The sequence below is a fragment of the Crocuta crocuta genome, unplaced genomic scaffold, assembly GCF_008692635.1.
Source record: "Crocuta crocuta isolate KB4526 unplaced genomic scaffold, BGI_CrCroc_1.0 scaffold401, whole genome shotgun sequence".
Lineage (NCBI taxonomy): Eukaryota > Metazoa > Chordata > Mammalia > Carnivora > Hyaenidae > Crocuta > Crocuta crocuta.
This window is the reverse complement of record NW_027529449.1, coordinates 851,503-864,712: the sequence shown is the minus strand read 5'-3', so window position 1 is coordinate 864,712 and position 13,210 is coordinate 851,503. Positions and strand designations below refer to the sequence as shown.

At 41.6% G+C, this 13,210-nt stretch overlaps 1 pseudogene; it reads right to left on the bottom strand.

The window, feature by feature from the left end:
* Nucleotides 1–1,044: 1,044 nt before the first annotated feature.
* On the bottom strand, nucleotides 1,045–9,936 carry LOC144228783 (NADH dehydrogenase [ubiquinone] 1 alpha subcomplex subunit 5-like; annotated as a pseudogene).
* Between the last annotated feature and the right edge of the window lie 3,274 nt (nucleotides 9,937–13,210).

Here is a 13,210-nt window from a genome sequence, read left to right as displayed (position 1 = left end):
ACAATTTGCTTTGGGGACCATTAGGCATAACCCCAACTTGCCTTTCATCTCTATTTATATCAGCCCTTACAAAAAGCCTTGGCCTTGGAGGTCATCCCATATCACTTCTTATCTCCAAATTGCTATGTACATTCCCAAATAAAAACCTTTCCACTGGACCCCTGTGAACTTTTAGTTTGTTATGAGCTTCTTCTTTGAATTTTTCCTTCAGAGAATTGCAGACCTCTCATGTGATGGCTATTTCTTCTTTCTTTTTTTTTTTAATTTTAAATGTTTATTTATATTTGAGAGAGACACAGACAGAGTGTGAGCAGGGGAGGGTGGAGAGAGAGGGAGACACAGAATCAGAAGTAGGCTCCAGGCTCTGAGCTCTCAGTACAGAGCCCAATATGGGGCTTGAACTCACGAACCATGAGATCATGACCTGAGTCGAAGTCAGACACTTAACTGACTAAGCCACCCAGGGGCCCTGTGATGGCTATTTCTCGCCTTTACCACTACTGCTACTGGGCCTGGAGATGGAGTAGGTATTCTTGCTGCTTCCAGACATCAATATTCATGCATTCTTCCTAAAACCCTTGAAACTTTAAAGTTTATGCCAACGGACTTTACTACCTGTTAACCTTTCTCTCTGATCCTGTGTCACCACTTCCAGCCCATTCCTTGAAGACATCAGCTTCTCATTGTCACTCTCATCAGAACTATTCCTGTGATCATTATTGATGATTTCAATAACCAAATCAATGGTATTTCAAATATCATGGCCTTTCTTCCTTGGCCTTCACTCATCTAACCATCTTGTCCTCTACCTACCTCTATCACCTACTCCCAGACTTGCTCCAGCACTGTTCTAACAAAACTTCTTGTAATGGCAAAAATATTCTGTATCTGCACTGCCCAATATAGTAGCCATCAGACACATGTGGTTATTGACCGTTAGAAAAGTGGCTGATGTGAGTGAGGAATTGGATTTAAATTTTTTTAATATAACAGAACATTTAATTACATCAGTTTCACATCAACACACTATTCATTTAATAATGATTATATTGGCCATTTCCATTGGATGGCAGGAGGCTCTTCTACTAAAAGGCTCCCATGATTTCCACTGTATCATTTTTCTTGCCAGATTTAGTTCATTTTCAGCCAGAAGAATCACCTCTTCTAGTAGGCCACCCTGAAGTTAGTCTTTTAAAATTTCTTAACATCTGGTTCTGCTTTAACCATATCCAGCTTTTCATTTGTAATCTGTACTGTATACTTTCTACACGCTGCATTTTTAGGAATTTGCTCAAGATCATCAAGAATCTTTGTGTACAATATTCTAAGATTCTTGTGTGGACTTTCACATATAGCCAATCACACAAGGCCAGTGGTCTTCTTCAACAACCTGCCATGACAGCTAATTTTAATCAATTAAAATTTAAATTTAAATAGATGCATGTGGCCAGTGGCTATCTTTAACAATGGGGCCCTAGGCTTTATCATTGTCAAAAGCTATATCCTCTTTATAATTTTAAATTTAAGTATCACTAACAACTCTTAAAACATCACGTCCTACCTTTTCAACTCATTCACTCTCTTCATTACCCTAGCTATATCAAAACTTGTACCAAAGAGTGACCCCACTAACCCTATAAGCTTTTTTGATCCCTTCTTCCTTCTTTGTATCCTCACTTTACTCTTGCTTTTCAGGTTTTATCAGCATAAGAACAACCTTGCATACACATTTAACTCTGTCATTTTTTTTTTTTTACAAATAGTTTATTGTCAAGTTGGTTTCCATATAACACCCAGTGCTCATCCCCACAAATGCCCTCCTCCATGCCCATCTCCCCCCTCCCCCTTCACACCCATCAGTCCTCAGTTTGTTCTCAGCATTCAAGAGTCTCTCATGGTTTGCCTCTCTCCCTCTCCCTGACTACTTCAAGCCTTCTTAAGTGCAACTCTTTATCTACTCCTAACCTGCACCTGTACACTAAATATGGCTAAAGAAACATACATGAGGGGTGCCAATCTGGCTAAGTCAGAAGAGCATGAGACTCTTGCTCTCAGGGTCTTGAGTTCGAGCCCCACATTGGGTGTAGAGATTACTTAAATAACAATAAAATTTTAAAAAAAGGAAGAGTACTTTCTTTTTTTATGATAATGCTCACTAGTTAAATTACTGATCATTAATTTCAAGTGGCTCTGAGTGTAGGCCAAGCATCCAACTAGATTTAATTATCATTTCATTCTTCCATTCTCCTAAATAAAATTTCATACTTTCTTATGGTAGCTGGGTGGCTCAATTGGTTAAGCATCCAACTCTTGGTTTTGGCTCAGGTCATGACCTCAAGGTTTGTGAGTTTGAGCCCCATATGGGGCTCTGTGCTGTCAGTGTGTATTCTACTTGGGATTCTCTCTTTCTTCTTCTCTCCATGGCTTTCCCCCACTTTACTCTCTTTCTCTCTCTTTCAAAATAAATAAGAAATCTTTTAAAAAATTCACACTTTCTCTATTCTCCCTAAACATCTAATATGTCCTCTCCTTTCCAAGACACACAGCTTATGTTTTTTATTATTATTTCATAAAGAAAATGCAGAGAATAACAAGAGGACCTCACATCCTCTTCCACTTCCTATTTTCTCCTTCCTTTCCATTGCCTTCATGAAAATGTCAGTATGTAAGCTACAGGGTAGGACCAAGCAAGCAGGCATCTTTCTGAGACTGAGGATGGTAGGAGCCAGAGAATAGTAAGGCAGGTATCTATGGAGCAAGGCGGCCCAGCCTGGGGCTTTGGAGCTCACACAGGAGAAGTAGGCCCTCAATATCACTTATAACACCAATTTACCTATTGCCAATTCCTCCTATTTCTTGAATTAATGGACCCCTCTATTCAAGGCTGACCCCCGTATTTGTCTACTTGATCCCATCTTCTTATGACTAGTTAGAGCAACCATTCATCTCTTCTCCAACAGCAGTTGATTTACTCCCATCAGAATCCTAACGTTCTATACTATCTTCTTGTTTAAAAATAAAATCCCTTAACTCCACCTTGTCCTTTAGATACTGCCCTGTTTCTCTTCTCTACTTAAGAACAAAATTCCTTGGAGGAAGAATGGTTTTATTCTCCATCTTCAATTCCTCTGCTCCTATTCTCTCCTGAACTTATTTCAAGCATGCTTTAATCTCTACCACTACTCCAAGCACACTCTCATCAAGCTCACTAGTGCCTTCCATGCCCTTAAATCAAGTGGCCAATTCTCACCGCTCACTCATCTCATCTATCAGCAGCATTTAGCATATGGAGCAGTCACTCACTGGGGGGATTACTTTATTCACTAGGCTTCTGGGAAAAATCTTGGTTCTCCTGTACTCAGTGGCTGCTACTTCTCTGTCTCCTTTGCTGTTTCTTTCTCATCTCCTCAATGTCTATACTTTGGAATGTCTCAGTGCTCAATCTTGAGAACTCCTCATTTCTCTGTCAATATTTATCCCCTAGAGGATCTCTTTTGTCTCATAACTCTATGACCTGATGACTCCCAATGTATACCTCTCTTCTGAGCTCCACATTTATTGTATACCACTGCCTATTTGGCCTCTCTATCTAGAGGCATGTCAGAAACCTACTATGTCCAAATTCTCATGCATTATTCATCCAATATCTTCCAAACTTGTTCTTTCATCGTCTTTCTCATCTCAATAAATAGTAATTCCATTCTGCAGTTACTCAGGCCCCAAACCTTGGAGTCATTCCTTATTTGACATATCAAATTCTCTCAGCTTTACTTAAAAATATATCTGTGATCTCAACACTTTTTTACTGTCCTCATTCTACTATCCTCCTACTATCCACAGTTGGCTCTTCTCTGGATTGTTTCAGTAGTCTCCTAACTAGTTGTCCTGTTGAAATCTTTCCCTTTATTAAGTCTAGCCAATGTTAATAGAATGGCCAGAGATATCTTTTTACATTTATGTCAGATAATACATCTCCCCTCTCAAAACCCTCCCAAGGCTTATGTGTTGTTTTTAGAGAAAAGTCCAAAATCCTCTAGGACCTGATCCTCTGTTGCTCTCTTACTGGATTTTCTATCAATCTCCTATCTCATCTCTGGGAATTGGCTTCATTGATCTTCCTGAGGGATTTTACACTTGTTATAACCATAAGAACTTGGCACCTGATGTTTCCTCTTCTTCTTTCAACTAGGTACATGGATCTCTCTCTTACTTCCTTCAGAGTTCTACTCAAATGTCAACTAATCAGGGAGACCTTCCCTGACCACCCTATCTAACATAACACCTTCCCCCATCCCTGTCTTCCCAAGATGCCCTATTCTGCTCACTTTGCTTTTTTTCTTTAACACTCCTATCTGACATCTTATATATTTGCTTGTATATTTGTTTGTTGTCTATCTTCCTGACATTAAACTGCCTTCAGTGAGGGCAGGGGCTTTGTTTATTTACTGCCATTTTGCTAGCACTAGAGCAGTGCCTGACAGATAGAATGTACTCAGTAAATATATTGAGAGGTTTCAGAGATGAATAATAGACCCCATCCTTCAAGGTCAGGTATTAATTATCCTAAGATAAAAATCCATTAAGTCATTATGAGTTATTAATACCTCAGTGTAATTTATGTCCAATTACAGCTAAGAAGACTTGAGGGAATGGGGACAGGTGGGAATCAGGATGCCTAGTATCCAGGAATTGTCCTTAATTCACTCCAACTCTAGAGTTTTTGTTGTTGCTGTTTAGAGTTCATCAGCTATAAAATGATGTTGTTGGTCTAGATTGGAGGCTTTTAGTCTGGGATGTGGAGAGTGGATTAGCCCACAATGAGCATTCAGGGGATATGCATATCTTCTATTGTTGTATGAAAAATGTCAAAGCCAAGTAAACATATGTACATTTTTTTTTCAGATGAGAGAAAGTTCTGTAACCCTGAAATAGAGTAGAAGTCCTTGAAGTCTCTTTTGGTCTTAATTTCATATGATTCTAAGTTTTGAAGAAGGATGACAGGAGACAGCCTGATGCTGCTCTACACAGCTAGAAGGCAGTCTCCATCCTGTGGCATCCTTAGCAAGTCACTCCTCTTCCTTCACCTTGTTTTGTGTGGCTTGTAAACTGAAGCCTTGGGACTAAATGATCCAAAGTAATACTTTGTGATTCTAATTTAATACAAACAAGGCAGACCAAGGGGCGCCTGGGTGGCTCAGTAGGTTAAGCGTCTGACTTCAGCTCTGGTCTTGATCTGGCTTGTGAGTTTAGTTTGTCTCCCTCTCTCTTTGCTCCTCCCCTGCTCACCCTCTGTATCTCTCTCTCAAAAATAAACATTAAGAAAATTAAAAACAAAATCAACAAGGAAGACCAAAACATACAAGCAAAGAAAACCTGTAGTCAGGTTGGCAATTCTGATTGGCCCCTTTGGGGCCCTCAGGAGTCAGAATTGTAGACCTGCTAATGTTCTAAGAGTACTTTGAGAGCTGGAGTGGTTCCTGCATAAGACTCTAGCTGAGGAACTCAGTGACCTCCTCAGAGACAGAAGATTACTTCTTAAGGATGACTGGGAATGGAGAAGAAAAAGCTTCACCACTGACCTTAAAGAAACGAGATCTGCTCCCTTAAAGTGTAACCTCATAAACCCTGAAATAAATTCTGGAAAATACCTCTTTATGGTGTTGAAGAATTTTACTTTGAAGGGTTAAATGGGTGTGTGCAGTCTAATGTTCCCTTGTTATTCTACTTTTCTCATTAGAATTCAGATAACATTTTGTTATTGAGGAAATGAATTTGTCACAACATGCATAATTTTGATTTGTTTCATTCTCCTAGCTCTCTCCCCCTGCCCCTCCAAGCCCTTGCTAGAGCCTGTTATTTCTTTCTTTATAAATGTGTCCTGGTTGCTCTGGAAAAGAAATTTATGACCAGGCTCTAGGAATACAGATAGTACTTAGAGGAAGTTGTTTGAAGCCTCCCCTTTCCCTGATAAAAGGCATAGGGGACAACAGTGTGGAATGTGGAAGGTTGAGCCAGTAATCTCATTTTTTCATTCAGTACCCACTGCATGCCAAACCCTATGCTGAACACTTAAAGTCAAATGAGACACACTCCCTGTTCTGCTCTCTCAGAGCCGCAACGAAACAGAGCAGGTTGCCTTCACCCAGGGATTTGCGCTGGAATCTATTCTGTGGGCAGCTTTTTGCTCCTCCCTCCTGGAAGTGGTAAGGCCGGGTTGTATGATGGCAAGGACAGTGTCTTTGGCCAGTAGACAAGTTGTCTCCATTCCTCCGGTGGGGGAATGGGACTGAATAGGGTATTTTTTTCCGGGCCTGGCCCAAACTGGGCTGTGCCTCAAGGGCCCATTAGGCTGCAGGTCACAGCAGCTGGAGCCCAGGCGCCCAGAGCCAGTCACGCGTCTGTGCTGCCCGCTCCATGAGGCACAATGGAGTCATTGACTATTTATTTACTCCGTACAACAAGGGTGCTGTTGACTTAATTACGGGAGCCTCCCTGCCACCCCCTGGATCTTTAAATGACTAACAGACTCTCCATTGCCACTAACTAATCTCTCCTTAACCTTTGTTAAGTCCTGAGTCTCCCTAACCAAGGCGGGCACAGTAGGCATGTAGGAGGTAAGGAGACTCCGAAGTGGTGTCCAAGAAGCTGGAGACTGGTGGTTTTGCGCGAGAGCCAGGTAGGGCTTGGCAGGACTGTTTCTGTGTGTTCCAGGACTAGGCTGAATCAGGCGCTAGCCCCAGGGCGTGGAGGGTGGCAATACTGAGCCAGGCTCCGGCGAGGGCTTAATTTTATGGGAGTGGGGTCGGGGGAGGGCTCCAAGAAAGAAGCAACCAAAGGAAAAAACGCTCGTCTCCAGCCAAGACCATTTGTCCCCTGGTACGCAGAGCCTCTGCTTTTGGGCCTTCGAAATTAGAGATCCGAGTGCCGCTGGGGATCAGGGCTGCTATAGGACCCCGCAGACCCACGGGATCTCACCTGGCCCCTTCCTTCTACAACCCGTTTGAAAATTGTCTCCAGGCTCAGCACACGGCCTGTTCCGGCTCAGCCTCACTTAAACCTTCTCGCGAATCGCGGCTCGCTAACTTCCTCTGGGGGCAACTTGCTAAGTCTCTGCTCTAGTTAATATTGTAGGGCCGAGGATAAAATAGCAATGGTATTGAATAGATGTTGACTTATCCGACCCAGAGGAGCAGAAATCAGAGATTGTTTGCAGAAGCTAATCGTTTCTGCCGAGAAGCAGGGAAACCTATACAGCTCTTGGCCGGAGGCTCCTCCCTGAAACAGAGCCCGGGAAGACTCGAGGTCTTAGGTGCCCCTCCCCACCTCGGGCCCAGTAAAAAGTCCTCCAGGGGATTTAGACTGGCGGCTGCCTAGCCGGGACTTCTCCCCAGGCTCCTTTCTCCAACCTTAGAGGCTGAGATCTCACGTTCGGCTTCCACCAGATCTAAAAACCCAACTTCTTTCTGCGAATTGCTTGGGTTGACCGTTCAAAGACCTCGGAGACATGGGGGTGGGGGGGAGCGGGGGCCAAGAAGATGTTTGCCATTAAGCCTTCAAACAGGCATAGAGACTTCTCGTAGACTCCCGGGAGAAGTCTCATTCTACTTTGAGCAACGGAGGCGAGAGAGGTGCGCGGATTCCAGGCATCTAAAGGGGTACGGGCAGCCCGAGGAGAGAGCATTGAGAGAGTGTACACAGGAGGTGAAGGCGAAGTAAGGAACCAGTCAAAATCTTTACAGCAAACATCAAAGGGAAATGGCAGTAGTTGGACTAAAAGGGCCACTTTGGAGACTATGAGCTGCTCCCCAAATCCTGGCGGCAAAGAAGTTTCGTTGCTATGGTTTCGAAGAGGTATAAAAGCCACCACCCAGAACCGTACATGCTCAGGCTCCTTACAGGTGTTGTCACAACCCAGGGCCAGGCAAATTCCTTGGGGGTTTGCATCACTCTTTGACCGAATATCTCAGTCCTGGTCCCCCGATCCCAGAGCAGACGGGGGTGTGCGCAAGAGATGATGTCCCGGAGAGAGGACTTATAACGTCCGAGCCTGGAGGCGCCCAGAATTCTTGCACTGTCGCTCCTGAGGTCCGGGGGGAGGGGAGCGCTGCGCCCTGGTGGCCGTAGCCGCCGGGAGTGTGCGGGGGCCGCAGGGAAAGGAGCGCGGCGCCTTTAAAGCAAGAGGCGAGGAACCCCCGCCAGGAGGCGTGTCTGTCTCCGCCGCCGCCGCCGCCGCCGCCGCTGCTCCACGGTCTCCGTCTCTGCCGCCGCCGTCACTCGCGCTCGGCGCCCGCGGCTGCGCTCCTCTGTCCGGGAGCAGCCGACTTCCCGCCCGACCTCCTCCGGCTGCTCCTCCCCGAGGACCACCCCTCCCCCTCCCTGCCTACCTCGCCCGCAGCGAGAGGTAAGGACTCCCCCCGGTGGGCTCTGCTCGGGGCTGCCTCCCGAGGTGTACGTTCCCACAGGAGGGACCGAGGGTGGGCGAGGGGCTTTTAACGCCTGGAGAGGAAGAAGGCGAACCTTAGCGCGGCGGAGCCCGGCGCTCTCGGGGTCCCCGCTGGACCGATTCGCTGCGAGTGGCTTTGTCCCGCTCGCCTCAGCCAATTCCCGTCAAGGATACAACTGGCTCGGTTGGCTGCGGGCGCTCGCGTTCTCCACATAAAATAATTTAATAAGTGGACGTGTCAGGAAGTGGCCTCAGCTACTGGGACTCACGCGAGGCGAAGAGAGACAGATGGCAAGAATCTGTGTGTCTGCCTGCGGGTCTGACGGACTCCCAAGCCTTCATTCCGTCCGCCCATTTTCCCATTAACCCTGCTCCTTAGTTCTGTGCTGAAGTACAGACATTCATTTTAACGAGTGCCAGTATCCAGAGAGTCTGAAAAAAAACTCGGAGGACGTCCCATTAGGGTAGGGGGAGTCACCAGGGTGGATCGTAAACGGCAGAAACTTTTAATGACTCTCATTCCCTGATATTTTTACCTTCAAGAAGTTCTTTACGAAACACCACGACCTAGCTGAGACTCCCTAGATAATGATTTCCAATTTAGGGAGTAGAGGACATTAGAAAACTTACTACTACTATCCTTTCGGTAACACACAGACAACCTTCTAGCATTTCTTCATCTTCATACTGTAAGTATTCTGTCATCAGAAATTACCTTATGGATTAATGATTATTTCACAAGAGATGATCGATTCATTCCAATCTTAATTAGCCTGTAGTTTAGTTGCTGGAAGATAGGTAATAATATTTCAATTTTTAATTTGCCTAACTTTTATAGAAACCATTCCTGTAACCATCACCGGCAGCTTTCAGTGTCCTTAGGAACTTATTAAACAACCAACTAACCAAACAAACAATATGAAACCAACAGAAGAAAGGTGACTGAAAAATAAGTGATGGCTGGAAGTCTTACCGTTCCATTTTCTTCTGTTAAAACCCACTGAAGATTGCACAGACTAAAATTTTTAAAAGGAAGGGAGGGAAGCTTCCAGGAAATGTAAAGCTATTCCAATTCAATTTCCTAATTAAGATACACTTCTTTTGGCATCTAAAAATTAATTAAAACTCTAAATGTCATTAATCATCAATGCAGCAGAATGTTGGTGGAACAGCTGATATGTGTTCAGAATCACAAGGGATTGCATAGCATAGCATTCGTAGTTAGGAAGAGTGAAGTGTAGGTATGCAACAGTGTGGTTTTAACTGATGTCAGTTCCGACTTTATTCTCTGGCACCTCTAATGCCATGGATGAACAGGCTGTTTATTTTAGTTTAGCTTCCATACAACAGGCCATATGCATGGAAGAAGAGGTCAGGTGTTACTGTGAGATGAGGTGTCTCAAATGTCATGTAACAGCAGGACTTCGGCGACAAGTCAAGTGAAATCGTTAGAAAGAATTCCATGTGAAACAATTTAAATATACGTATGGCATGGAAGAACCTTTGAAACATCTTTGAAATTCAGATTGTCCTGGGATATGTATTTGCTGTCTTTTGCAAAAGGTATAGGCATTGTCTTTTTAAACTACGCTGTAAGGATTATTACACATTTGTACATGCCCCAGCAGGTGGCAGCTAACTAGAATAAGATTCATTTTCACTGGGAGAATAGAAAACTAAAATTGCTTCTCAAGTAATAGTGCCCAAGAATAAGAGGTCATTAGTGTCAGTAAACATAAAAACACAGTGAAGGATGAAGCTACTGGCATTTTGTTGTTGTTGGAACAAGCTTTGCATGAATATGATATGCATTTTGTTCTTTGCTAATTTATCATAGGCTTGATATCTCTTCATGTCAGGACCTTCTGTGTGTGTGTGTGTGTGTGTGTGTGTGTGTGTGTGTGTGTGTGTGTTGAGGCTTACTTTTAGATACAGCTTCTCTGTGTGTGTGCATATATGTATGTGTTTGCAGTTTGTCATTTCTGCTTTGACCTTGGAACCCACAGAGCTTTGGCTTCTAGAAATAAAGGTTGCCATATGGTTAAAATAGACAAAAAGCAAATGAAACAATGGGATAAGGTGTGTAAATCTCACTATTACTAAATATATGATTCCCTGTCACCAAATAGTGTTTTTTGTTCCCTTTGAAAAAGGAACAAATTACAAAACTGACACAATTTTAAAAAGAGTTCAATCTGGTCAGTGAACACTATGTAATGACTTTATCAATCATATAGTCTCAGAACTGTGTTGTATAGTATCAGTATTGGGGAGAAACTTGTAATAACTTCAAAATTGTCCTACTCTAAGGCATCTTCCACACCATCCAGTCATTCTTTTCTAGTATTGTGGGGGGTAATTTTAGGATTTTTGCTGTTTTTGTTTTAGGGTGTTTTTTTTTGGGATGTTTGTGTTTTTGTCCTGGGAGCGAAGTTTAATGAGAAAGAATGATAATTAGTCTGATTACTCTCATAACAGATGAAAAACTGAAGGTGGAGAATTCAAAGCAGTAGCTAATTGTACATTTTAGAAATGTCTTTAGCCCCTGAACACTGATAGCATATTATTCAGTATTCTGATTTCTTGGTGGTTCTTCAGTTTTTTTTTTTTAATGAAGAACAGGAGTTTAGTGCTCATGAGGGAATTCACAGTTATGTAAATAGCTTTTGTAGTAGTATGCCCTGGAAAGGAATGACTATTAGCACAACCTGGGTAGGCCAGGCAATCCCAGTAAGTCACACTGAAATATACACACAGCACAGTTAACAAAATAGTCCTCTTGACAATGTGAACAACGCAATAATTCAAATTCCCAGACTCTGTGTGGTAGAATTATGCACATTGTCACTTCAAATGGCACATTACCCATTCAATGTACTACTTTCAATGTACTACTCCAGAATAAATCAATGCCTGGAGCGCTGTCCGCGGTCCTGAAGAAAGGTCGTCTCCTATCTTGCAGAAGTTCAGTTAGACAGGTGGAGTTGCTGCCTATGATGTTGAAGTCTTTCGGATTAGCTGATGGATGTAAATGAACCTAATTTAGCATATGTGCAAAATTGGTGCTTTGGGGACCAATTAATAGTAAGAAAAATTTATGATAGACTTTTTACTATTTAATATACTAGGTAAGAACTTCATGAATCTGGAAGCTTCATCTTTTGCTTTTCCAACTAGACATCCAGCAAATAATCCCACAAAAGCTAAATAGGTTAGAATACTAGGTTTACATAAAGAAATTACAACTGTAATGTCAAATGCCATTATTTTAAAAGAATACATGAACAGGAGTTATCGTACATTTTGTTTTCTCAGGTTTTATTACATGCTGGCTATACTGCAAAACTGCAGTATTTTGATTAGTCACAACAGAACATGTTATTTTCAAGTAGTATATATCAATCATATTGACAGATGAAAAAACTAAGAGTATTTAGTTTTTGGCCTGGCTGTCATTATTATATCTGCTATGATCAAAAATAGAGAGAACAAATAGAATGGAAACTAAATGAGACAACAAATACAGAATGTGTTGGAGTATACATGTCTTACAAGAGATATTTTATACATGGACTGAAGGAGTCGCTAGATACCCTTGGTTTTAGCACAAGGTGTTCTTTTTAAAGTGCTCAAATAGTCAAATTATTTGATTGAATTGCCTGCTACACTGCAGAACTAGTCATTCATGATACTTATTTTTGACACTGCAGTTATGCCTCCATCTTAAAAAAAAATCAATGCTCACTTAATGCTTTTGCAAAATGTGGCTCTATTTTCAAGTCAGCATTTTATAATATCTTAAGAAAAAATAGAATGAAAAAAATCACTGTGATGGAATGAAAACATTACATCGTTTTCTTGCTATCTGGAAGAAATAGTACTCATATCATTCCTTATTAAAAAATTAGATATTCTTCAAATAAGGTAAACTCATATAATTTTTTCATAAGGTTTAGCCTATGCCCTGTCAGTTGGCTATGAAGAATAATTAATTTTAAAATACAGGTCCAGCACTTTGCCTTTTGTGGTACTTGATCACTTAAAAATATCAATATGTAAAATATATTTATTACAACTATCTCAGTTTCACTTACTAATGTAAAATATTAGGGTCAGATATTTTTATTCTATGTCTGGAGTATAGCATATTACCTATTTCAACAGTAAAATGTGTTTTCGTGTTAAAAGAATATATATTTCTGTACTTTATAAAAAAATAAATTGCAGCTGGTAAAAGCCAAGACAGTCACTGCCTAAAGACTCTAAATATTCTGATAAGAATGGTAGACAATAAGAAGGCATTTTTTAGACAAAATTGTGACACTCAATGTTGCCCAAGTAATGATCCCATATTCTGCCTCTGAAAGAAAAACATATTCAAAAAACGAAAATAAGAAAAAATTTGAGTGTAAATTATTGAAGCCTTTGGAGTTTGTTATACCAACTGAAACATCATTGTCTTTTTATATATGCACAATTATTTTAGATGAGCTAAAAATATGGATGGGGAAATAGGATTCCTTCATTTTAATTCAATACTTTTCCTTCTAAAAGACCACTTGAAATGTATTTTTTATTCCTGGGTAGTAATCATTGAGTCCACTCAAGTTTTTAAAGACTATCTTAACTTCTGCAGTTGCACTCCAATCTATATTCACTACTGGACAAATTTTTTTTAAAGAATATAAACAAGACCTTTCAACCTAAACACAGGTTACATATGCGTAAATTCTTCTGACTGAGACCACTTCCTTTTTTTTTTTTTTT